The 24,023-nt window shown below is 42.7% G+C and overlaps 1 protein-coding gene across 2 annotated transcripts in view; it reads right to left on the bottom strand.

The window, feature by feature from the left end:
• Positions 1 to 24,023, bottom strand: part of SOBP (sine oculis binding protein homolog) — a 152,077-nt gene that overhangs the window by 110,666 nt on the left and 17,388 nt on the right. The window lies entirely within an intron of this gene.

The following is a 24,023-nucleotide window of genomic DNA, read 5'->3' as shown; positions in this document are numbered from 1 at the left end:
TGGAGAGCACACAGGAGGTCTATATCCAAGTGGGGGAGCACACAGGGGGGCTATATACTACTGGGGGAGCACACAGGGGTCTATATACTACTGGTGGGGAACACAGGGGTCTATATACTACTGGGGGAACATACAGGGGGTCTATATACTACTTGTGAGGCACACAGGTGGTCTATATATAACTGGGGGAGCACACAGGGGTCTGTATACTACTGGGGCAGCACACAAGGCGTCTATATAATACTGGTGGGCACACAGGGGTTCTATATACTACTGGTGGGAAACACAGGGGTCTATATACTACTGGGGGAACATACAGGGGGTCTATATACTACTTGTGAGTCACACAGGTGGTCTATATATAACTGGGGGAGCACACAGGGGTCTGTATACTACTGGGGCAGCACACAAGGGGTCTATATAATACTGGTGGGGCACACAGGGGGTCTATATACTACTGGGGGAACCACACAGGGGGTTTATATACTACAGGAGGTCTATATCCAAGTGGGGGAGCACACAGGAGGTCTATATCCAAGTGGGGGAGCACACAGGGGGGCTAAATACCCCTGAGTGAGCACATAGGGGGCCTATATACTAGTGGGGGAGCACACAGGGGGTATATACAACTGGGGGCAGCACACAGGGGGTCTATATACAACTGGGGCAGCACACAGGAGGTCTATATACTTCTGAGGGAGCACACGGGGGGGCTATATATAACTGGGGGAACACACAGGGGTCTATATACTACTGGGGGAAGCAAACAAGGGGTATATACTACTTGGGGCAGGACACAAGGGGTATATACTATTGGGGGCAGCACACAAGGAGTATATATTACTGGCGGTAGCGCACAAGGGGTATATACTACTGGGGGCAACACACAGCGGTCTATTGTTTTGGAACGCGTGTCGAGGGGGGGGGGGGGCTCGGACATAACTTCGCTTGGGGCCCCAGAAATGCCAAGACCGCCCCTGCTAATGACTGTTGACCCCAGGTTGTTCTGTGGCAGCCATTTTGTGACAATGACATCATCAAGGGGGAGGCGGGTCTAAGCCCTGTTAAGCCAGCCTCCATTTGTCAGATGACTCAGGTTGCTCAGCTCTGATTGGCTGAGCAAGATGTAAGCCATCTAACAGTTCTACAGAGTCAGTTACACATAACAGGAGACAAAGTGCATCATGGGAAAGGCCAAACCAGGAAGTAAGGAAAAAATGAAGCCACCAACTGGAGCTTCAGGGACCTGCAAACAGGGGGAAATTCAAACGGAGACAGACAGACTGGTAAATGTAAAATCTATGTTTATGGCTGATTGATTGTTGTTGTTTTTTTTTTATCAGCGCCGGAGTACCCCTGTAACTACTGCGGCTACTTGTACTATACAGTAGGGGTAGCAGCAGAAAAAAGCAGAGCTATATACATATCATGTACAGTATACAGCATAGCTTTCAACCTGTGACTCTCTAGATCAGTGCTTCTCAATCCCAGTCCTCAGGCCTCACCAACAGGTCATGTTTTGAGGATTTCCCATACAAAGAACAGCTGTGAGAATACCTGATGGACTGAGTATAATTACTTCACCTGTGAAATACTAAGGAAATCCTCAAAACATGACCTGTTGGTGAGGCCTGAGGACTGGAATTGAGAAGCACTGCTCTAGATGTTGCAAAGCTACAGCTTCTATCATTCTTAGAAAGCCAAAAACTTTATGGATATGATAGGAATTGTAGTTTTGCAACAGATGGAGAGCCACAGGTTGGGGAATGCTGCTGAGGTAAGGGACAATAAATTATCCGCATCACAGGCCCGGGATGTTTATGCCTAGAGATGCCCCGTGTACATCTCATCTCCACTTGATCTCTGCTGTAGTTTCTAAAATAAAGACCTCACACCAGCAGCCAATCACAGCTCATCTTTCTGCTCTGGTAGAATGGAAGCTAAGCTGTGATTCGTGGCAATGGGCGGTTTACACTCATCACTATAACAAACACTTTGATCAATCAGGGTACTAATGTTTTCTGTAATACTTTACAATGATAAAATGGTGCCATTTGAGTCTGTATCGGTTACTTTCCAACAACATTGTAATGAAAAAAAAAACAAAACTACTGTATCATTTCACAACGCAGCCTTACTTTAATATGGGCCGAAAAAGTTTCATATTCCAAGGATATTCACAGAGACACAGCTATCTAGCAAGGTCATGTACCAGGAGTCTGCAAAGCACAATCCCACCGGGCTCAGGGGAGAATCTTAGATGGCATTTATATCGATTTCCAAAAACACTAAATGCCCTATAAAAAGAAAAATGTCTCTGTAAACTGGTCATCCCCATAGCTATAAATAGACCCATTAAACTCTCAAAGAAACAAGTTTTTAAATCCTGTGCTGGAATAATAAACTAGTAACGCCAATAATACAGTGTATGTGACTGGTCATTGCAAACACACATTACTCCGGAGATCAAGACAGACAGAAAAACATCTAGGCAAGGCATCAAAAATGTGTTAGCCGAGTCCCCTTTTCCATAATAAAATCTTCTATCATACAATACAATGTAGTATTTTACGAGCCATTCCGTGAGTCATGCAGAAAACCTGGATAAAGCCACACCGCATAGGCTGCATCCTCCTTTTCTAGGGAGCAGGATTCAAATGCTGATCGTTCGGGTTTGTGCAAACCTGAACTTTCCGCATGTTCACTTATCTTTATTCAATAAGTGTTGACTGTAAGAAAAATTTTAGCTTTCTTGTCCATTTAAAAACAATAATAAAATCTGAGTAACTATTAGTAAATTAAAACTTGTAGTAGCCAAAGTTTGTAATCACATTTGTTTCACTTTGTTTTATCTTTAACGATGATGCTCTTTTACTTAGTTTAAGTCCATATATAAAGAGCCGCAGATGCCGGGACTATCTATGTAGTAGTCAGGTCAGCCCACAGAGGAGTAGAGGTATGTTAAAGCATGCACTGTAGCATAAGTATCATATATTTTAGACAGAAGTCATTTGGAGGCAAAAATACGGCCATACTTGGATAATTAAACAAAAAGGCTGTATTTTCACCTCAAAATGTCCAAAAATATGTCCGAAAACAATTCACGTGGTGTAAGACACCAGCTGTTCTGTGACCCTGCCGAGTCACAGAACAGCCAGTGTTTGAGAAGATCATCCCGGCTGGTACTGCAGTACTGGCCAGATGATCTTCATTTCTGATGACTTGGCATGCGGGCGCATCAGCCTGCGCCCGAATCCCAATTCACTGCTGGCTGCACGCTCCATTGGGTGCACTGATATGTCTTCTGCGGCCACTATTCAATGATAAGTGTATACACTCCTGTCAAGATTCCCTCTAGCTGCAGCACAATGTAAGTTAAAGAGGATGTACCATTAGGTACATCCTATTTAATCTGACCTGGGGATAGATCAGCGCTGTCACGGGGAAGCCAGTGCCGCGGTCCATTTTTCGAACCGCGGCCTGGTTCCCATGTATGGCACCATTCTATGCACGGGTACCAGTACCAGAATTCCCCCCACTGGGGGCGGGCCGGCCCGCCTCCTGTGCTTCAGCACCGGCCTGTGCATAAAACGGCGCCATACACGGGAACGAAAAACGGACCGCGGCATCGGCTTCCCCGTGACAGCGCCAATCTATCCCTGGGTCAGATTAAAGAAGATGTACCTGATGGTACATCCTCTTCAAGTATTAATCACCGTGAATTGGCTACAACTGCTATGATTAATACTTAACTTACGTCGTGTGAACATGGCCTTTTGGGGGGGGGGGGGTGATAATGGAAAAATTAAATTTTTTTGAAATATTAAATTAATGCTAAAAAAAATTAACTCATCTGTTAGTAGCCAACACCTTTTGTTTATGGAGCCTACTCAATACATTTTAAGTGCACATACAGCATCCAATGCACATCCAAAGTTGCTAACTCCGATGCCGACCATTTAACCACTTAGATGCAACAGTCTATGCCAACTGCTACATCTATACAATTAGACAACATGTGCCATTTCTTCCATCCTATTTCCTCCCATGATGCAATCTGAACTGTAAATTTCTGGTATATTTCTTCCTCACAATGCTACCAATAAAAACTACAGCTTACTCTGCATAACGCCCGCACAATTTTCCATAGATTAAAAAAAGTTAGGGCTCAGAATATGTTCATATATTTAGGATAAAGTTGAAGGAGGAAAGAATACCACACTCAATGCACACACCCACCCCTCCTAATGAATACGGAGGCAAGCTCTGCAGGGACATCCCTCTGGTGGTCTGCGGTGATCATGTAGAGTGTCAGATGAATATTCATTAGGAGGTGCAGGGTGGATTGGTACAATGAGGGCGGTAGTCCCACCCCCAGTGCACCAAACCTAATTTACATAGTAAATAAAGTCAATATTTCTCAAAAAAGAGATTCAAGGTAAGAAAATTAGATTCATCCTTGGCATCCCGTGTTCTGTGGGGACACAAAGGTAGTTTAGAGACTTCCAACCTGCTGTTAGTTTCCTTTAAAAGTGTTAAATCAGCAATGAATACACTTGCACATCTTTTTACTGTACAGGAAAGTGCAGCAGACTGTACATTTCTATACAGTTGGCCACTGCAAAAAAATGTACACAGATAAGTATTTCTGACATATACCCTAAATGAAATATGAAGGAAACCTAAGTGTTTCTGACAATTTGTATGTAATAGTTTTGATATTTACTATAGAGATAAGTTATAGTAGAGATGGGTTACTATCTACAAACCCACACACACCATTATTGGGGAGTAAGGCAACACCAAAACCAACTGCCTCTTTATTGTACTGCAGCAACTAACAGAAACTTCTAGAAACTGGGTGGAGCTATTCTAATGAGCACTACATAAAAAGCAGTTGTGACAGGAGTTCGCTGACTAGTAAGCGGATTGCTGACAGCTAACAAAGACTGTCAGTGTGACAGATGGGAGTTATGAAGTTTATGTCTTTTAATTGTTGAGAGAACGCCAAAAGTTGTGGCTTACGGCCCAGCCCAGATACCCTGTAAGGGTATGTTCACACTGACTTTTCGCCATGGAATCCCGTCTGTCTCATAGCCCGTTGATGGGAGAGAGCGCGCGCTGCTAGATTACTACACAGCAACTGTTGAGCCAAGACAACATCAAAGGTGTTGTAGAGACCCAGGGCTTTGAGTACACTGGACCACCAATGATTGGCATTTACATTTAACTGCCGCTGTAGGAACTGACAGCGACATTTAAACAGTTCCATGCCGGCTATTTTCCTAGAACCATTTTGGGGAAGCTGATTTCATAGCCTCTGCTTCTAAGCCCATGAATTAATGAGTTAATGTTCACTAAGAAGTACAGTTACGTCATGGTGTGTTATGGGGTTAATCAACAAATAGCTCAAATTCTAACTAAAGTACAAAAGCTACTTAGAATATTACTTTGAGGATATAACAATCAATTGTTCAAAGCCTATATAATAACTGTCCTTTGTACTAATGTTTAATTTGCATTATACTAAAATGCGCACAGAAATCTTTCTTTTCATGCTATGTATGCAGTGACTAATGGCTAATATAGAGCACTTTGATTGTGAATGGTATCCCCCCTTCTACGCTGTCTGTAAGTCCTAATAGGTCATATATAAGCGTTGTATTAATGGAACAACCCCAATAATAATAATACAATTTCCTGCAAATGTTTCAGTAAAATTTTGTGTCTACATTGTTAGTGTATTGTGAAAGAAGCAGAAATTCATACAGTAACCAGGAAGAGAATCTACTCAGAAGACCATATAACTTTTTTACTGTCAGGAACTTTTTGACAAACACAAAGCATGAATTATAAAATAAATAAAATATAAAAAATATAACATTATAACTCCATACCCATATATTTTTTGAAAGTAGACACCTGGCATATTGTAAAAACTTTATATTCATGAGAACCTTCGTAAAATTTTGCACCAAAGCATTAACATTTTGTAAAATTCTTATAAATTCATGTTTGTAGCTAAAAATCTGACCCAAATAGAACCTGACACATATAACACTTCCAAAACATAAAATATCAGAATCTACTGAGTTGACAAACATCCATAGAAACATAGAAGATTGTCAGCATTTGAAGACCACTTGGTCCATCTACAGTAGTCTACATTTTAGTATTTCCTTTCTTATTATGTTAGGATAGATATTAGGGATGGTCCGAACCTACCGAGGTTCAGGTTTGTACGAAACCGCTGTCTGGCCGCTCTGTGGAGAGGGTGGATACAGCGGGAGTATATAGAGGGTGGGGTGGATATAGCCATAGGCTGTATCCCAGTTTTCCAGGCGGTCCTCCCGCTGGATCCGCCCGCTCCACGGAGCGGGCAGACAGCGGGAATCATTGCCGATGGTTCGGGTTCGTACAAACCCGAACCGAACTCGGTTCGGACCATCCCTAATAGATATATATGTTTATCTCAGGTTTGCATTCACTTATTGTAGATTTACCAACCACATCTGCTGGAAGTTTTTTTTAAAGTGACACTGTCACCTCCTTTTTGCATTCTGACATCTCTACACAGGTGTAAAGGGTACATTTAGTGGTTTTCATGCCTTATTTCATGTCATACGTCAAGGTGCTTGTTCAAGTAAAAAGTAATCTTTTATCAACTGTAGATTGTGTTAAGTGGACGGGGCCTCGCGGCATTAGTGCCACTTAGCCCCGCCCACAATGTCACAGTTGGCCCGCCCCTCGCCGTTGGAATAGGCTGGCCGAAAGGTCTAGACCCCACCCCCTTTACGTCGACCAACCAATGGGCATCAAGGGGCGGGGCAAATGTTGTGGGCGGGGCTAAGTGGCGCTAATACGGCGAGGCCATGCCCACTTAATACAATCTGCAGTTGATAAAAGGACACTTTTTACTTGAACAAGTACCATGACGTATGATATGAAATAAGGTATGAAAAACGCTAAATTTACCCTTTACACCTGTGTAGAGATGTCAGAATGCACAAGGGGGTGACAGTGTCACTTTAAGCATCTACCACTAAAGTAATATTTTCTCACATTGCTTCTGATTTTTCCCCCAACTAACCTCTCACTGTGACCTCTTGTTCTTGGGTTTAGTTTTTTTTTTTTTTTTTTTATTTAAAACAGACCCCTCCATTTAGTCTTTAAATATTTAAAGGTTTAAATCATGTCCCCCCTTTTCTCCAGACTAAACAGATTTGGATCCTCAAGTTTGTCCTGTTTTATTTTTCACACCCTCCACCATTTTTGTAGTACGTCTTTGGACTTTGGTCTTTATCAATATCTTTTTGTAGGTGAAGTCTCCAGAACTGGACACAGTATTCCAGATGTGGTCTCATCCTGATAAGGAAAAGAGAAAATCAGATCTGAAATTGTCTAACTCTTTAGTAGTTAGACAATGAAAAATAGCAATATGACTATGTCTCTAAAATATCTGACTCTAGGACTAATAGTATACAAAATATGACTTTTGAATTAGATGACATTATGGGGGCAAATCTAAGTCTAAAGTGTGTCTGCCTTGTTTTTCGAGCCATCAAGAGACTCTAAGAATATGTAATTATTAGGTCTTCATGGTTATTCACTCTTTTATTTTGTAACTGTTCTGCATGTTTTATGTCATTTTATTGTGTCTCTTTATATTTTTGCAAGTACAGTACTTTTTAGGCTATGTTCCCACTATGGGAAAATTCTGTCCTATATTTGGGGATGGAAAGAGTCCAAAAGTTCACATACACTTTCAATTACTGATAGCCGAACAATTTCATGTTAAATCTCCCGCCTGCCACCCATTCCCTCTATACACAGGAACATTCTGTAAAGCAGAGGGGAGAGGTGAGCGGAGGGGAGAGAGTTCTGGTTTCACCTTATCTCTGACAAAACAAAGGGGTTTCACTGTGATTTTCCATCATGCCTGATCCATATCTCCACCCTCATCTGTTGGTCGTTCGAGAGAGCCCCAATACAATGCCATTACAGCAATACCATGATAATAAAAGACAAAAATGGGTGACTTTGTTAGTATATATGACTTTATATGATCGCTTCCTTTTCTTTCTCTTTTTTTTGGCAGGCACATTAACAAAATACAGTAAGTTACAGGTTTTACATATCTTTTCAGAACTCACCAGGTGTGATAAATAAGAAGATATTATATAGTTTAGGTTGCTAAGGACATGGCAATATCAAATACTAAACTTGGGGGGCATTATAAGGCCACTGGATTTCATGAAAACCCCTTAGCCCCCAACAATTGTGTCACCAGGGTGCCAAGGAGGTCATAGATCCTCACAATCTTTTAAATACTGTGGTTACAGTTTGACTGCAGCATCTAAGGGGTTAAACATCAGAAGCAGAATATGGAATGCTAGAACACGACCTTTAATGACCTTCATAAATAGGAGTATTGGTGGACATTAGTGATGAGTGAATAGTGAAATATTCAAATATTCGATATTCGTACGAATATCCCGCGAATATTCGAATATTCGATCGAATATTCGATCCCATTAAAGTCCATGGGAACAATTATTCAATTAGTGAAAAACATCTATTTGACAATTTGGATGTTAAAACCTGAAGCTGGAGAATTTGTACGCTTATCGAATATTTGCCGAATATTCGCGGGATATTCGTACGAATATCGAATATTCGAATATCTCACTATTTGATCGAATATCTATTCGATCGAACAGTATTCGCTCATCACTAGTGGACATTAGGAGGTTAAGTAAAGATGTATACCAATTGTAATGTAGAACAATAGGTTAATTTTTGTTCAAATGAATACAGCAATTTTAATAAATACATTGATAAAAGATGACTGGAGCAAAACTAAATATCTTCCACATGTGAACTGCTTGTTTTTGAGAAACCAACTAGCAGCAAAAGTTTCATACCCGATTTTCCGTAAAATCTGCCTTACAAATTAAATCAATTGGTTTAGTAAAATGACTAACACATACGACTGGAGAATTACATGCTTCATTTGGATACATCCTTACTGTACAAGAAATCACCCAGAGGTTATATGCTACATATTAAGTGCTGAGACGGTTATAATAAAGTAAATATACAGTTGCCAGTACCAATTAATATCTATTGCATAGTTGTCACTTATCCTCAACCTGTAATGAAATCCATCTAGAATGACCCAGGTAAACGTTTAATATGGACATCTTCATCTAATTTAGTACACACTACTAGAGTTTGGGGGGTTGGCAAACTTTAAAGGGAAGCAGTCAGCAAGAATTACCCTATTAAACCACTGGCACTGCGTTATGGGTATGACATGCTTTTCTACCGTGTCTCTTATATTGTTTTTTTTTTAATTTTATTATTCAAAAATGTGTTTTATGCAAATCTATAAAGAATCTATATACATAAACATACAGTATATCTATCATAACATAAAAACAAAATAAATATTATAAGGGCAGAATTGATGGACCAGGTGGTCTTTTTCTGGCAATTATGTTTCTAAGTAGGCAATGCTGCGGGGACCAGGACACTAGTCCTGGAGCTTCACCTGTATACAAACTTTCACAAGTTCACAATTTCTCCGTATAAGGCCCTGTTTACACTATGGAATCAGCGGCGAGATTCTGTGCCTTCAATCCCTTTGAATGGGAGGGCTCGCGCACCTTCGCTCTACGCACCTCTCCGCTTAAAGAATTGACATGTCAATTCTTTGAGCGGAGGTGTGCGAGCCCTCCCGCTCAAAAAGATTGAAGGCAGGATTGAGTGTTCACACACAGTATGTTTCATGTTCACACACTGTATGTTTTAAGTAAAACAATGGCCATTGTTGAAGGTTGCAACAACGGCTGCTGCTTACTAACAGTGTTTAGTTGAATTGAAATTAATGGGACTACGGCCGTAGGGTATACACACTGTATACACTACGGCCATTGTTCTCTGCGGCTGCAAAAAATAATTGACACGTCTATTTTCTGCGGCCACAGTTCGGAGAACAGCGGCCGTAAAAAATAGGCTGTGCTTACAGTGTATGACCGTACTTTACACTATGGTCAATGGTCAATTGAATTACGGACACACCCGAATGTGCCCACATTTCTCTTTAAATAAAATGATGTTCATGCAGCGTGAACATGTAACACAGTGGCCGTTGTTTGACTTGGCCATGTCAAACAACAACCTCTGTTTTTACACAGTGTGAACATAGCCTAATAGAGTAAAACATTAACTGGGGTTAAAACCTATAAAACTTTTAAGGTTCCGACAAAAAGGACCATGTTCAGTATTTTTATGACCGTGCTCAATGGCTGTTCTTTAGGAATGAGCGAATTTACAGTAACAGTGAAGCGCTTCCCTAGGCTCAGTGGTCGGCTTGTCAGCCGGGTGTCTTTAAACTTCATTCTGCTTCATGTCCCTCCACATCTCCGAGATTTACAAGACTGGATCTGAGCAGAGTCTAGCAAAGCGCTTTGCTTCCTTAGTACTGTAAATTCGCTCATCCCTACTGTTTTTCTCTACTGTGTGTGCACTGAGCTAACTTCAAACACGCTCAGGTTTGTGTGGCATTTGATTAGTGCTGGCAGCTGAAGTCGGATGCAGTCCTAGGGTGTCCTGAAAAACTCGGATAGAGCCATAGCCTACGGGCTATATCCATGTCTACCAGATTCCCTAGGACTGCATCCAACTGCAGCAGCCACCGCTAATTCAATGCTGCATACTCGAGTTCGCACGAACCCAAGCGGGCTTGAAGTTTGTTCAACTCTAGTGGTCATCACTGAGCTATCTTTTTGCGAATAAAATAACGTATTTTTTTTTTAATTTTCTAGCTAGATTCCATTTACTACTTCCTTTCATCCATTCAAACTATACTATGTCTTTATCCAGGAGAGAAAGAGGTCGGCACTACTGCTATAGCAGCATAATAAATGAGCAATCGGCAAAAAGGTTGTGTCTGAACAGACTCCTAGGGTAGTGCACACACGGAGGTAAGATTTCGCTACAGGTGCGCTTGACTGGGCTTGACAAAGCGCACCTTTAGCGCGAAACTGTTGCCTCTCTAGACGTGCCCGCTTGCCATCTTCCCCCTTCCTTGCCCTCACTTCGTGTCCATGAATAAATAGAAGACCCCACTACTTTTGGGTGAGTGCCATACGTCTTTTTCTTTTTACTATCTATATCCTAAAAATGAAAGTCTGTCTGTCTGTCCTTCTATCTGTCTGTCTGTCTGTCCCATATAGACTTCCAAACGCCTGAACCGTTTGACCCCAAATTTGGCACACAGATACATTGGGTGCCCGGGAAGGTTTTAGCGAAGGTCCCGTCCCCACCAGATGTACAGGAGAGGAGGGGGAGGGGGAAGAGAGGCGCTCCATAGAGATGAATGGGAAAATCTCACTGCAAACACAGGTGACATAATTAGCTGCATGTCTCCAGCTGCAAACGGCAGTTGGAGCCTTAGCAACCAATAGGATTACTGCTTTCATTTTCACAGGGAGCAATGGTTGCTAGGGCAGCTGCCTCACAACATCCACAGAAATAACTGGTAGACCCCCTACTCCATCTATACAGTACATGTATACAGGACCCCCTACTCCATCTATACAGTACATGTATATACAGGAGACTACAGGTATACTAAACTGTGACTGGGTAACACTGCCATACCAGACCTGACCAATACCGCCATACTGTGACTGGATAACACCATCATATCAGACCTGACCAATACCGCCATACTGTGACTGGATAACACCGCTATACCAGACCTGACCAATACCACCATACCGTGACTGGATAACACTGCCATACCAGACCTGACCAATACTGCCATACTGTGACTGGATAACACTGCCATACCACACCTGACCAATACCGCCATACTGTGACTGGATAACATCACTATACCAGACCTGACCAATACCGCCATACTGTGACTGGATAACATCACTATACCAGACCTGACCAATACCGCCATACTGTGACTGGAGAACACCGCCACACCAGACCTGACCAATACCGCCATACTGTGACTGGAGAACACCGCCACACCAGACCTGACCAATACCGCCATACTGTGACTGGATAACACCGCCATACCAGACATGACCAATACCACCATACTGTGACTGGATAACACTGCCATACCACACCTGACCAATACCGCCATACTGTGACTGGATAACATCACTATACCAGACCTGACCAATACCGCCATACTGTGACTGGATAACATCACTATACCAGACCTGACCAATACCACCATACTGTGACTGGACAAAATTTACACTACAGGTATACAGGACCTCAAACTATACACTACAGGTATACAGGACCCCAAAACTATACCCTACAGGTATACAGGAACTCCACCAACTATATACTACAGGTATATAGGACCCCAAACTATACACTACAGGTATACAGGACCTACACCAACTCTATACTACAGGTATACAGCACCTTCACCAACTCTATACTACAGGTATACAGGACCCCAAAGGTATATACTTCAGGTATACAGGACCTCCACCAACTATATACTACAGGTATACAGGACCCCAAACTATACACTACAGGTATACAGGACCCCAAAACTATACCCTACAGGTATACAGGAACTCCACCAACTATATACTACAGGTATATAGGACCCCAAACTATACACTACAAGTATACAGGACCACAAAACTATACACTACAGGTATACAGGACCTACACCAACTCTATACTACAGGTATACAGCACCTTCACCAACTCTATACTACAGGTATACAGGACCCCAAAGCTATATACTACAGGTATACAGGAACTCCACCAACTTTATACTACAGGTATACAGGACCCCAAACTATACACTACAGGTATACAGGACCTCCACCAACTCTATACTACAGTTATACAGGACCCTCAAACTATGCACTACAGGTATACAGGACCCCCGAACTATATACTACAGGTATACAAGACCTCCAGCAATTATACACTACAGGTATCCAGGACCCTCAAAATATAAACTACAGGTATACAAGACCTCCACCAACTATACATTACAGGTATACAGCACCAACTATATACTAGAGGTATACAGGACCCCCGAACTATACAGGACCTTTACCAACTGTACTCTGCAGGTATATACAGGACCTCCCTCAACTATACACTACAGGTATACAACCCCCCCCCCAAAAAAAAAAACACACTACAGGTATACAGGACCCCCCCCCCCCCCAACTATACACTATAGGTATACAGCCCCCCAAACTATGCACTACAGATATGCTAGACCCCTAAAAACTATACATTGTGGGTGTACAGAACCCCTCCAACTATGCACTACAGGTATACACAAATTCCACTGATTAACTCAGATGAAACAATACCTTTAGCTTGGCCTCCTGGGCACTTTAGAACAAATCTAATTAACACACTGACACTTTATACCCGGGCAGCGCCGTGTACATTTTCTAGTTATATACTAATGAGCAAAAGGAAAGTCAGCTCACCAAAGTGCAGTATATGTGTGCCGCTGTAATTCCCCAGTTCTGGAGCGCGTGGAGCAATATTGCGGGCCGTCTCCCGTATATAGGCTATAGCCTATTATATACTAAGTCTTTATTGTACCCTACTGCTCAAAAGTATCTGTAAGGGTTTTGTATAGAGCTATGTTCTCATCATGACCATTTATGCTTGTATTTGGTTTTGTAGCAGCTGCCTGACATTGGTTACCACAGTTAAAGGGGTATTCTCATCACTTTTATTAGGTGACAGAGCAAAAGCAAGAAATTTGGCAAATGCTTTGCATTAGTAAAATTGCTTAATTAAGCATTTTGGCCCTTCTCTCTTTCCCTATAAATGAAAGCTCGATGCCTCGGGAGCTCGACCTCGGGAGCCATAAGTATACATTTTTCCCCCTTTTATGTCCACCTCACACATCTCCAGGGCTTGGCAACTGTCCATGGAGGCATGTGCAATCCCACTGGAAGACACAGAGAAGAAGAGCTGATTCAGCTAAGCATTGCTGCGTCCTGTCCTCACTCCACCTGCACCAACAACACCTGCGCCCCGCTAAACCCGGAGGTGAGAGTGGAATGTGGCGGTGCCGAGCTGAATTGGAGTGATGCTAGGGATGAGTGGAGTGAACAAAGTTTGAAAAAATTAGCTTTGTTAACTAAGCAAATTTTAACAATCTTTGTTGTCAAATTTGCTACATATAGTGGACATACATCTAAAAAACAAAAAAAGGTATGCTCACCTGTCTGCGCTCCCCCAGTGTCTTCCTCTGTGTCTCTGGTGCCTCCAGCCGCCTCCAGCACACTCAACCAATTACTGACTGAGATGGGACAGGACTGCGGTCAATAATTCACTAAGCTGGCTGTCACTCTTGTGTATTGAAAGTGACAATTGGCCATGTCAGTGATTGGCTGAGTAGATTTTGGCTGCGGGGGAAACCAGAGACCAGAGACCAAGGACACCTGGGGTGCAGGGACAGGTAAGTAGAGATAAACGAACAAATGAACTGCACCAAAACAGCTAGACACCTGGAATCCTTCACATGCACCGGATCTGCACATTTGCAGCTAAATCCACTGTGGATCCCTTGCCTGTAGTCTGTATGGGTAGACATACTTGCAGTGGGATTGTCATCCCGCTGTGAGTATGTAACTGACAGCCCTGATAACCCCTGCCGGCCAGAGCATACTGTACCTGCTCTACGCTCCGGCTTGCTTCTGGAGTTCACGGCTGGACATCCTGCTCAGCCAATCAGTGCGCTGCCCCACTGTAGCCACTGATTGGCTGAGTGGGACGTCCAGACACCGGGAGCCCCTAAAGCAAGTCGGAGTGTGGAGCAGGTACAGTATGCTCCGGCCAGCGGGGGGTTAACAGGACAGCATTTACATATTTGCAGCGGGATGATGTAATCTTATTTAAAATAACTGACAAGGGATCCGCAGCAGATTTTGCTGCAAATTAGAAGCATAAAATCTGCTGGCAATTCGGTACGTGTGAAGCCACCCTAAGTGTGGTTTGTTTAAGGTTTGGTTACAACAAATTTTATGCCAAAACTTTTTAAAAGTTTGCTCATCTCCAGGTGGTCCTTTAAACAGACACTTTTTTCTCCACATATTCAAAAGTTGTATCTGATATTTCAGCCGAGCTCCACTGAAATGAATGAGGCTAAGCTGTATGAAGATTTCCTCACTGGCTCAGGATAACAGTTTCTGTAACTATTTTATTATAAGATAAGATAATAAAATAATAATTATCTTATTAAAAGATATAACTGCTGCGCTGAGTCATCTGTGCAAATGTGTGACCAAGCAGATGAAACTGGTCATACTTGGAACATATGAGAGCTGTTGGTTCCATTTATATGTGAATATTGCGTTAAGTACATGCTCTCAAAATGAATCAGTACCTTTAAATAACACTGTCTATATGATACAGAGCAGCCCCCCATACTGTATATTTTTATTAGATTATACAGTACATTGGGTATGGGACCCTGCTCTGTATCAATAGCACTGTGAGTCACACTTGATCATAGCAGGGGAGCAGTTGCTGTAGGGTTTAGATAGTCCTGCAATTTTTAACATGAACGTTGGTGGCAGCAGAGGCGCCCGTGTCGCCCTTTACTGCTCCCACTCAACAGAAGTTGATATATAAACCAAAAATATAGATATATTTTAATGAAGTTATATTAAAAAGTCATATAAATTTATTTAACCATTGCATTTGAAAAATATTCTCTTTAAGGATACCTGATTTTATTTTATCATTGATCTGTTAAGGTGGTATTACACAGGTGTTTCCTGGCACGAGTAGTGCTTGACATTTACCATTAATTGAAGGCTGCACTTGGACTTATCACTGTTGGGTCAAGGTGCAAGTACAGATGCAGAACGGCAATTAGTGGTAAATCCTTAATACTATCCATGGCCGCTGATGCTGGATTACCTTTAGCTTATGTATACACTGTTTGGTAAGCAGTTTTTTTTATAGCTGGCAAAAAAACTGGCTATTTTTGTGAAAAGCAATTTTCGGCAAATTGTTAAAAAAAAATCAGCTGATGTTTTGATGTTTTTCAGTTAATTTTAAAAGTTTTTTTCCTACTTTTGACACTTTTTCTCCAGAAACAGATGAAAATAAAGGACATGCAAGTTATTGAAATACTGACTATTTTTGTACACTAACAGCCGATTTGGATTGATAACAATAGCACATATTAATTTAAGAATATCTGCCAATTGTTTCACCATAAAAAATGGACAATGTTACTGTATGCAAACATGGCCTTAAGCACTTGAGCTGGGTAATAACAACCACTTATAATGATAACTGCCTAATGCAAACATGGGCTTGGTAACATACAAACTGTCTATTATATGAATACCTTGCATTAGAGATACAAATGTCAATGAGCAGGGAAGCAGGGAGCTATTACTACAATAAAATAAAAGGTGTGTAGTAAAGAACAATATATAGTTAACAAAAATTCCTTTCCCATGATATTTCAGCCACTACTATAGCGGTAATTGACCATTGTATGTAATCAGACAGATAACACATGATAACAGCTCATTTTGAGAACTGAAAGCTGAGATGTGATTGGTGACTATCTGTGTTGATAAATCCAGGCCATTGTGTTGATGAATCAATCAGCTTAATCCCATCAAGACAATACGAAGGATAATATAAAAACGTAAAAAATACATTTATTGATGATGTCCAGATAAGACAATTTTTTTAGAGGGTAGAAAACTAAAAATAAGTAAAAATAACAATAAAAAAAAAAGAGATACTAAATTTTATAACTCCTTCCCATAGTGCCCATGTTAATCGAATACAGAGCTTCAGTTTAAATCTTTTACTTAAAAGAGTAATTGAAAAGACCTGTTATTATGCCATCTGTGGTCGACTAGATGGATACTTCCAACTTGTGTGGCCTCCTAAACCGAACCCTCTACAAATATTGCTACAGGAAAATACAGTAATACTCAAGAGAAGCAAAATAGAACTGCTTCTGGCATCATTTAACGTTGGCTAAAAAAAAGGGGGAGTTAAGTATTTTAAAATATTATACTACAATGAAAATGTTCTGTTTGTATCTTAATTTTTACACAAAAAATTCACCCCAATTGCAGCATTGAAGCAAATGTACCACAAGATACATTGCTTTGTGTATTTTACATGGCGCACGACGCCCAAGTCCCAAGTCCCGCTGGCCCCCAGTGTGACAAAAAACCCTTCCCTCTCTGACGTGGTTCCATTAGAATCAATGGAATCATGTCACAGAGGGGAGGGAGACCGGCATCCTTACACCAGCGCTGGTCTGTTCATGTAAAAAACACAAAGCGATGTACATAGTGGTACATTACTTTAATAGGAAAACACAGAAGAGTTGGATGTACTGTGCCAAAGAGGGTGCTACGCCTTGTAAATGACTGAATTTAATTTGCAGAAATATAATAGAACTTATGTTAGAGTTGTGTATACTTCTCTATCCTGACCATAATTTATTTTTTTTATAAGTGTTAACCACACATGCAAAAAAGTGACTCAAAAAAGTGGTGAGAAAAAACAGAATTACTAGTAGACAATGGGGGTTCTGCAAGCACATTGTGGTATACCTTGCATTTTGTGAATGAGGTTAAATATGTACATTATATTTATGACATTATTCTGTTTATGGCTTTTAGTTAAAGAGGACCTGACACCCCCCCCCTGTGTCGGGGTGACAGGCTCCCGACCCCCTGTTAGATCCCCCTATACTTACCTCTTTACGCCAGGTCCCGCTTCCTGAGCCGGTCGGGTGACTGAGATTTCAGCGCCCGAAGCCCGGAGCGTGCGCTCACAGGAGAGTCAGATGATCATAGAAAATAAATGGGGAGTCCGATGTTCCATCATTCTCTATGAGCATCGGACTCTCCTGTGAGCGTGTGCGCCAGGCTTCGGGCGCTGAAATCTCAGTAACCCGACCGGTTTAGGAAGCGGGACCCGGCGCAATGAGGTAAGTATAGGAGGATCTAACAGGGGGTCGGGAGCCTGTCACCCCGGCATGGGGGGTGATATCCAATTCAAAGGGGTTAACAAACAGAAGACAGAGATCTCTGTTTCACTGCACTGATAACCTCTGACCTCTGTTCTCCAGCTGGCAATTAAGTAGGAAAGGAAAATGTCTAGAGCTCCATGCAGAAGTTAGGGGTTATCAGTGCAACAGCAGTAAAGCAGATATACTGTATATATGCGCAGTGCTTTGTGTTGTGCATAGGGGAGAGGGGCCCCTTAAAATTTTTTCTTAAAATTAATTCTATGGGGCCCCGTGAATCCATTCTACGCCCCTGAGTAAGATATATTAGATAACAACTGAACAGCAAAGTTTTTGTATAAAATGCAGAATGTTCCACTGTGAGTATCTAAGGGATTCTGACAAAATCCAAACTAGTCATGACTAGACGCACCACCTATGAAAACATAACAAACCACTAGATAATTGTCATCAAAATTAATTTTATTGAAAAAAACTAATATTTAAAAACATCAGCATAGTAAATACCAACAACAGATGGTCCAGGACTGATAAACAAAAGGGGGGTCTGCAACTTCATAACATGGACTACATTATATATATCAAAAAATGAAAGTCTACCTGTCTGTCTGTCTGTCCGCCTGTCCCGTATAGACTTCCAAACGCCTGAACCGTTTGACCCCAAATTTGGCCCACATATACATTGGGTGCCCGGGAAGGTTAGAGAAAAGGTCCTGTCCTCGCCAGATGTACAGGAGGGGAGGGGAGGGGGAAGAGCGCCCCATAGAAATGAATTGGAAAATCTCCACACTGCACACACAGGTGATATAATCAGTGCTGCAGCTGAAATGGCAGTTGGAGGCCTTAGCAACCAATAGGATTACTACTTTCATTTTTACAGGGAGCTGGAATCTGATTGGTTGCTAGGGCCAGCTGCCTCACAACAGATCCACAGAAAGAAATACAGTAATGTTGCCTTCACACACACCGGATCTGCAGCGGATTTCACGCTGCGAATTCGCTGTGAAATCCTCTGCGTTTCCAGTGTCATTCAACCCTATGACACTACATACTTGCAGCGAGATTGACATCCCACTGTGAGTATGTAAATTAACCCCCCTGGCGGCTGGAGCGTAACTTACACTGACAGAGGCCCCCATCATCCCGCCCACACAGACCGCTGTTAGATCATGCAGGTTCCCCTCCAGGGTCTTCAGCGCTGTGCTGCTGCTGCCGGGCACGGCTCTCTCATCACGGCTCTGGACGCTGCATACACCGCTCCAGCTTGCTTCGGGGGGGACGTCCAGAGCTGTGAGGAGAGAGCCGTGCCCGGCAGCAGCAGCAAAGCGCTGAACACACTGGAGGGGAGCCTGCACAATCTAACAGCGGTCTGTGCGGGCGGGATGATGGGTGCCTCTTAGTGTAAGTTACGCTCCAGCCGCCAAGGGGGTTAATTTACATACTCGCAGCGAGTATGAAGTGTTATAGGGTTAAATTACACAGGATCCTAAGTGGATTTCGCTGCGATTTAACAGCGTAAAATCTGCTGCGGATCCGGTAGGTGTGAAGGCACCCTAACAGTGTACAGTGTATATACAGTGTATACAGTAAGGGGCTTACCTGCCGCGTGGTGGCATTGGGGAATGCATACAGTAAGGGGGTGTTATGGAATGTATACAACATGGGGGCTACCTGGGGGGGTGTATACAGCATAGAGGCCACCTGGGGGGTGTATACAGCATGGGGGCTACCTGCAGGGGGGAGTGTATACAGCATGGTGGATACATGCAGAGGGGAGTTTGTACAGCATGGGGGCTACCTGAAGGGGGTAGTGTATACATTATAAGGGCAAGGGGGGCAGTGTATACAGTATGGGGGATACCTGCAGGGGGAGTGTATACAGTATTAGGGCTATCTGCAGAGGGGGAGTGTATACAGTATGAGGGCAACCTGCAAGAAGGGGGGGAGTGTATACAGTATGGGGCTACCTGCAAGGGGGGGGATGTATACAGTATAGGGGCTAGCTGCGGGGGGTGTAGTGTATATAGTATAGGGATTACCTGCAAGGGGGGGGTATAGAGTATGGGGGCTACCTACAAGTGGGGGGAGTGTATAGAGTGTGGGGGCTACCAACAGGGGTGGGGGGTGTATACAGTATGGGAGCTACCTGCGGGGGGAGCGTATACAATATGGGGGCTACCTGCAGGGAGGGAGTGTATACAGTATAGGAGTACCTGCAAGGGGGTATTCAGTACGTGGGCTACCTGCAGGGGGGGAGTGTATACAGTACGGAGGCCACCTGCAGGGGGGGGAGTGTATCCAGTAAGGGGGCTACCTGTGGGGGGGAGTGTATACCATATTAGAAACTTTGAAACCTCTTCTGTGTTGTCCTCACCAAGAATGAAAGGTAGTGCTTAAGAGGGCCAGAATATGATGATGCAGGATTGTGTATGAACTTATTATTATAAGCTGAAGGTTTTCTGCACACACACCTTACTTATGGTCTGTAGTCGGCAGGGGGACCCCCAAACTACACACTTCAGGTATACAGGACCCCAGAACTATACACTACAGGTATACAGGACCTCCACCAACTATATACTACAGGTATACAGGACCTCCACTAACACTGTCAATGTTGTATGTAACCAGACTCAGCATAACACTACCAATGTTGTACATAACCAGGCTGTAGGTAACACTGCTAATGTTGTATATAACCAGGCTGTATATAACACTGCCAATGTTGAATACAACCAAGCTTAGCATAACACTACCAATGTTGTATATAACCAGGCTCTGTATAACACTACCAATGTTGTACATAACCAGGCTGTATATAACACTGCCAATGTTGTATATAACAAGGCTCAGTATAACACTGTTAATGTATTATACCAGGCTGTATACTGTATAACACTGCCAAAGTTGTATATAACCAGGCTCAGCATAACACTACCAATGTTGTACATAACCAGGCTGTGTGCTGTATAACACTGCCAATGTTGCATATAACCAGGCTGTATATAACACTGACAATCTTTGTATATAACCAGGCTGTATATAAAAGTGCCAATGTTGTATATAACCAGGCTTTGTATACAGTCTTATCACATGACATCTCAGTTTGGCTATTAGGTATTTAGGATGTTTAAAGTTTTTAGTTTATTTCTAATGTGCATAAGCTACAATTTACATAGACACTGCAGAACTGTCAGGGTATATAGCCTATAAGGGATATATAGGGCTCCTAGCGATTTTCACTTAAAAAAAAAAAAAAAAAAAAAAAGGGCATAGATTGGCCTCCTGGCGCGACCTTGGAACAAATCTAATTAACACACTGACACTTTATGCCCAGGCAGCGCCAGGTACATTTTCTAGTATATAAGTACCAAAGTGAAGGCACATGAAAAAGAGCTGCTGAAGAGCATAAAGTATACCTGCAGGGAATGTTAAGTGTGTAGTCCAGAAGTGGCCCCCACCCCGGCGCACGTTTCGGCCTTAGCCTTAGCCTGACCTTGCTAAATAGGACTCACTTTAGTCGTCCAAGTGCCTAAAAAGTTTGGTCCCAAATTTGGTACATAAGTACACTGGATGGACTTTTTAATCTACTCCCACTCTGTGCTGTACATGTATGGCAGGGGGAAGGGAGCTAACACTTAGCACCATACCTGTACTGCACTAGCATTAAGTGTTTCTTGATTGGGCTCAGAGACTGAGTCCGAGTGATCTGCAGAAGCCAGCTGTCAATCACAGAGATCATAGCTTTAAAGGGAACCAATCAGCACAATTGTAATTTTATGGTTCCCTGCAACACAGTATAGGTCTACTGTGCAGCTCGCAGAGCATACCACCCGTGGCTGCAGCAGTAGCCTAAATAAAGGTGAAAAAGAAGTGTTATTAGACACTGATGTCAGGGAAGATCATCCCGGCCGGTACTGCAGTATTGGCCGAATGATCTTCACTTCTGAAGAATTGGGATGCAAGCGCATCTTTGCGCGCCCACATCCCAATTTGCCGCTGCACACAATGGAGCATGCGTCCAGAGCCGCGCACTCCAATGTGTGCACTGACAGGTTCTCTGTGGCTGCTATTCAATGAATAACGGCCGCAGAAAACTGACATGTCAGTTTTGTTGCGGCACTAGCGATCCAGCCGGGGGAATCCAGCCGGGATTACCTCAGCTGCAGCACTACGTAAGTTTCGTATTAATCACGGCCGTTGTTGCAAATACGAAACTTACGTAGTGTGAACAAAGCCTTATGCCGCGCGAGGCAGGGAGAGGGATAGTCATCTGGATGACCAAAGAGTCTTTGAGAAATGAAAGGTGGAATATGATTGGTTGCTAGGGGCAACTGAGCCAGTTTCACTTTACACCATGTTTGATAAATCTCCCCCTAAAAGTTCTGTGCACACCCATGTAAGTGTAAAATAGCTATATAGTTACAGGCTATAACTCAAAAACATTTTAAAATGTCTATATTACACATCTATTAAATGTCTATATTACACATCAGAAATACCAATGTACAACACTCCGCTCACTTTACTAAAAACAGCATATTTGCTCTCTCCTCTGATTATACCTTCTTTACTTCATGACACCTCCCCTTTAAGGAAAGTTTTTGGCATTAAAACACACAAATACAATTTAACATTCTCCTATTAATATGTACATTTAGCTGAAAATTACTGCTTTAGGATCCATTCACACTGAACAAAAGTGGCGGAATTAAAAGCGGAGCCCGTGCCTCGGCCACTGCTTGAAATTGCGCCTCTCCCATTGATTCAGTAGGATTTCTCATGCACCTCCACTCTCTCCTTAAAGAATTGACATCCTATTGAAACAATGGGACAGGGGGAATTTCAAGCGGCGTCAGTAGCGCAGGGTCAGCTTTAAATTCCACCACTTTTGCTCAGTGTGAACAGGCCCTTTCATAAGAAACATGGGGGTTATATGCACCCCAAAATTTCTTTCACAATTTCTCCTGAGTAAAGCAGTACCCATAAGAAGCAAAATACTGCTCTTTAGGGCGGGAGGGATGGATGAGCACCCGTTTTAGTGCAGATTTTGCAGGTTTTAAAGCGCCATGTAACACATGCACAACCACTGAGATACCAGTACAGAGGAAACCTCGATAAGTGACTCCATTTTGTAATCTACACCTCTCAAGGAATTTATTTGGGGTATAGTGAGCATACTTCACAGTGCCCCTGTATGAATGAAGCTCCACTGCCACTCCATTCAAGCTTTAGAGGTATAACTGGATGATAGCAGATACAGCGCTGGCTTTCTTGGGCAGTCCCATAGGGGGAGATTTGTCAAACATGGTGTAAAGTGAAACTGGCTCAGTCGCCCCTAGCAACCAATCAGATTCCACCTTTCATTTTCCTAAGAGTCTGTGAGGAATGAAAAGTGGGATCTGATTGGTTGCTAGGGGCGACTGAGCCAGTTTCACTTTACACCATGTTTGATGAATCTCCTCCTTAGTGGCTTCTTTTCTCGTTTTTTTTTTCTAGTCTGTTGCAATTGGCCACTAGTGGCTCCTCATTCTTCTGTGGCATAATTCTCAGATTTTTTGCTTCTTTTCATTTTTTTGCTTCTAACAGGCACAGATGACAGCGCCGGGTACAGTACAGGGGCAGGGAGTCTGGTGTTAGATTAAAGTCCTCTCTTCTGTATGCATATTGTGTAGCGCACCACTGAATATGCATACAGGAGGAGAGACATCAGTCTATTGCTGCTCCTGTACTGTAGTGAGCGGACATACATATAAATGCATGGCCACTCACTATAATCTTCCGCCTGAGACAATATCTTCATCTTACCTCATGGCAGATGCAGCCCTGAATGCAGCAAAAGCTGCCACAAATAGTCTCACATAATGCAAAAAGCACATATAGGCTATGTTCACACTATGTTTAACAGCGCCTGTTGCTTAGCAATGGACACTGTTAAACTGCCTGCCACCGGCTGCATTCAGCATGTCCCTGC

This window comes from Dendropsophus ebraccatus, chromosome 6 (assembly GCF_027789765.1).
Source record: "Dendropsophus ebraccatus isolate aDenEbr1 chromosome 6, aDenEbr1.pat, whole genome shotgun sequence".
NCBI lineage: Eukaryota > Metazoa > Chordata > Amphibia > Anura > Hylidae > Dendropsophus > Dendropsophus ebraccatus.
Note: the sequence above shows the minus strand (reverse complement) of the source record. Positions and strands in the feature narration are given on the sequence as shown.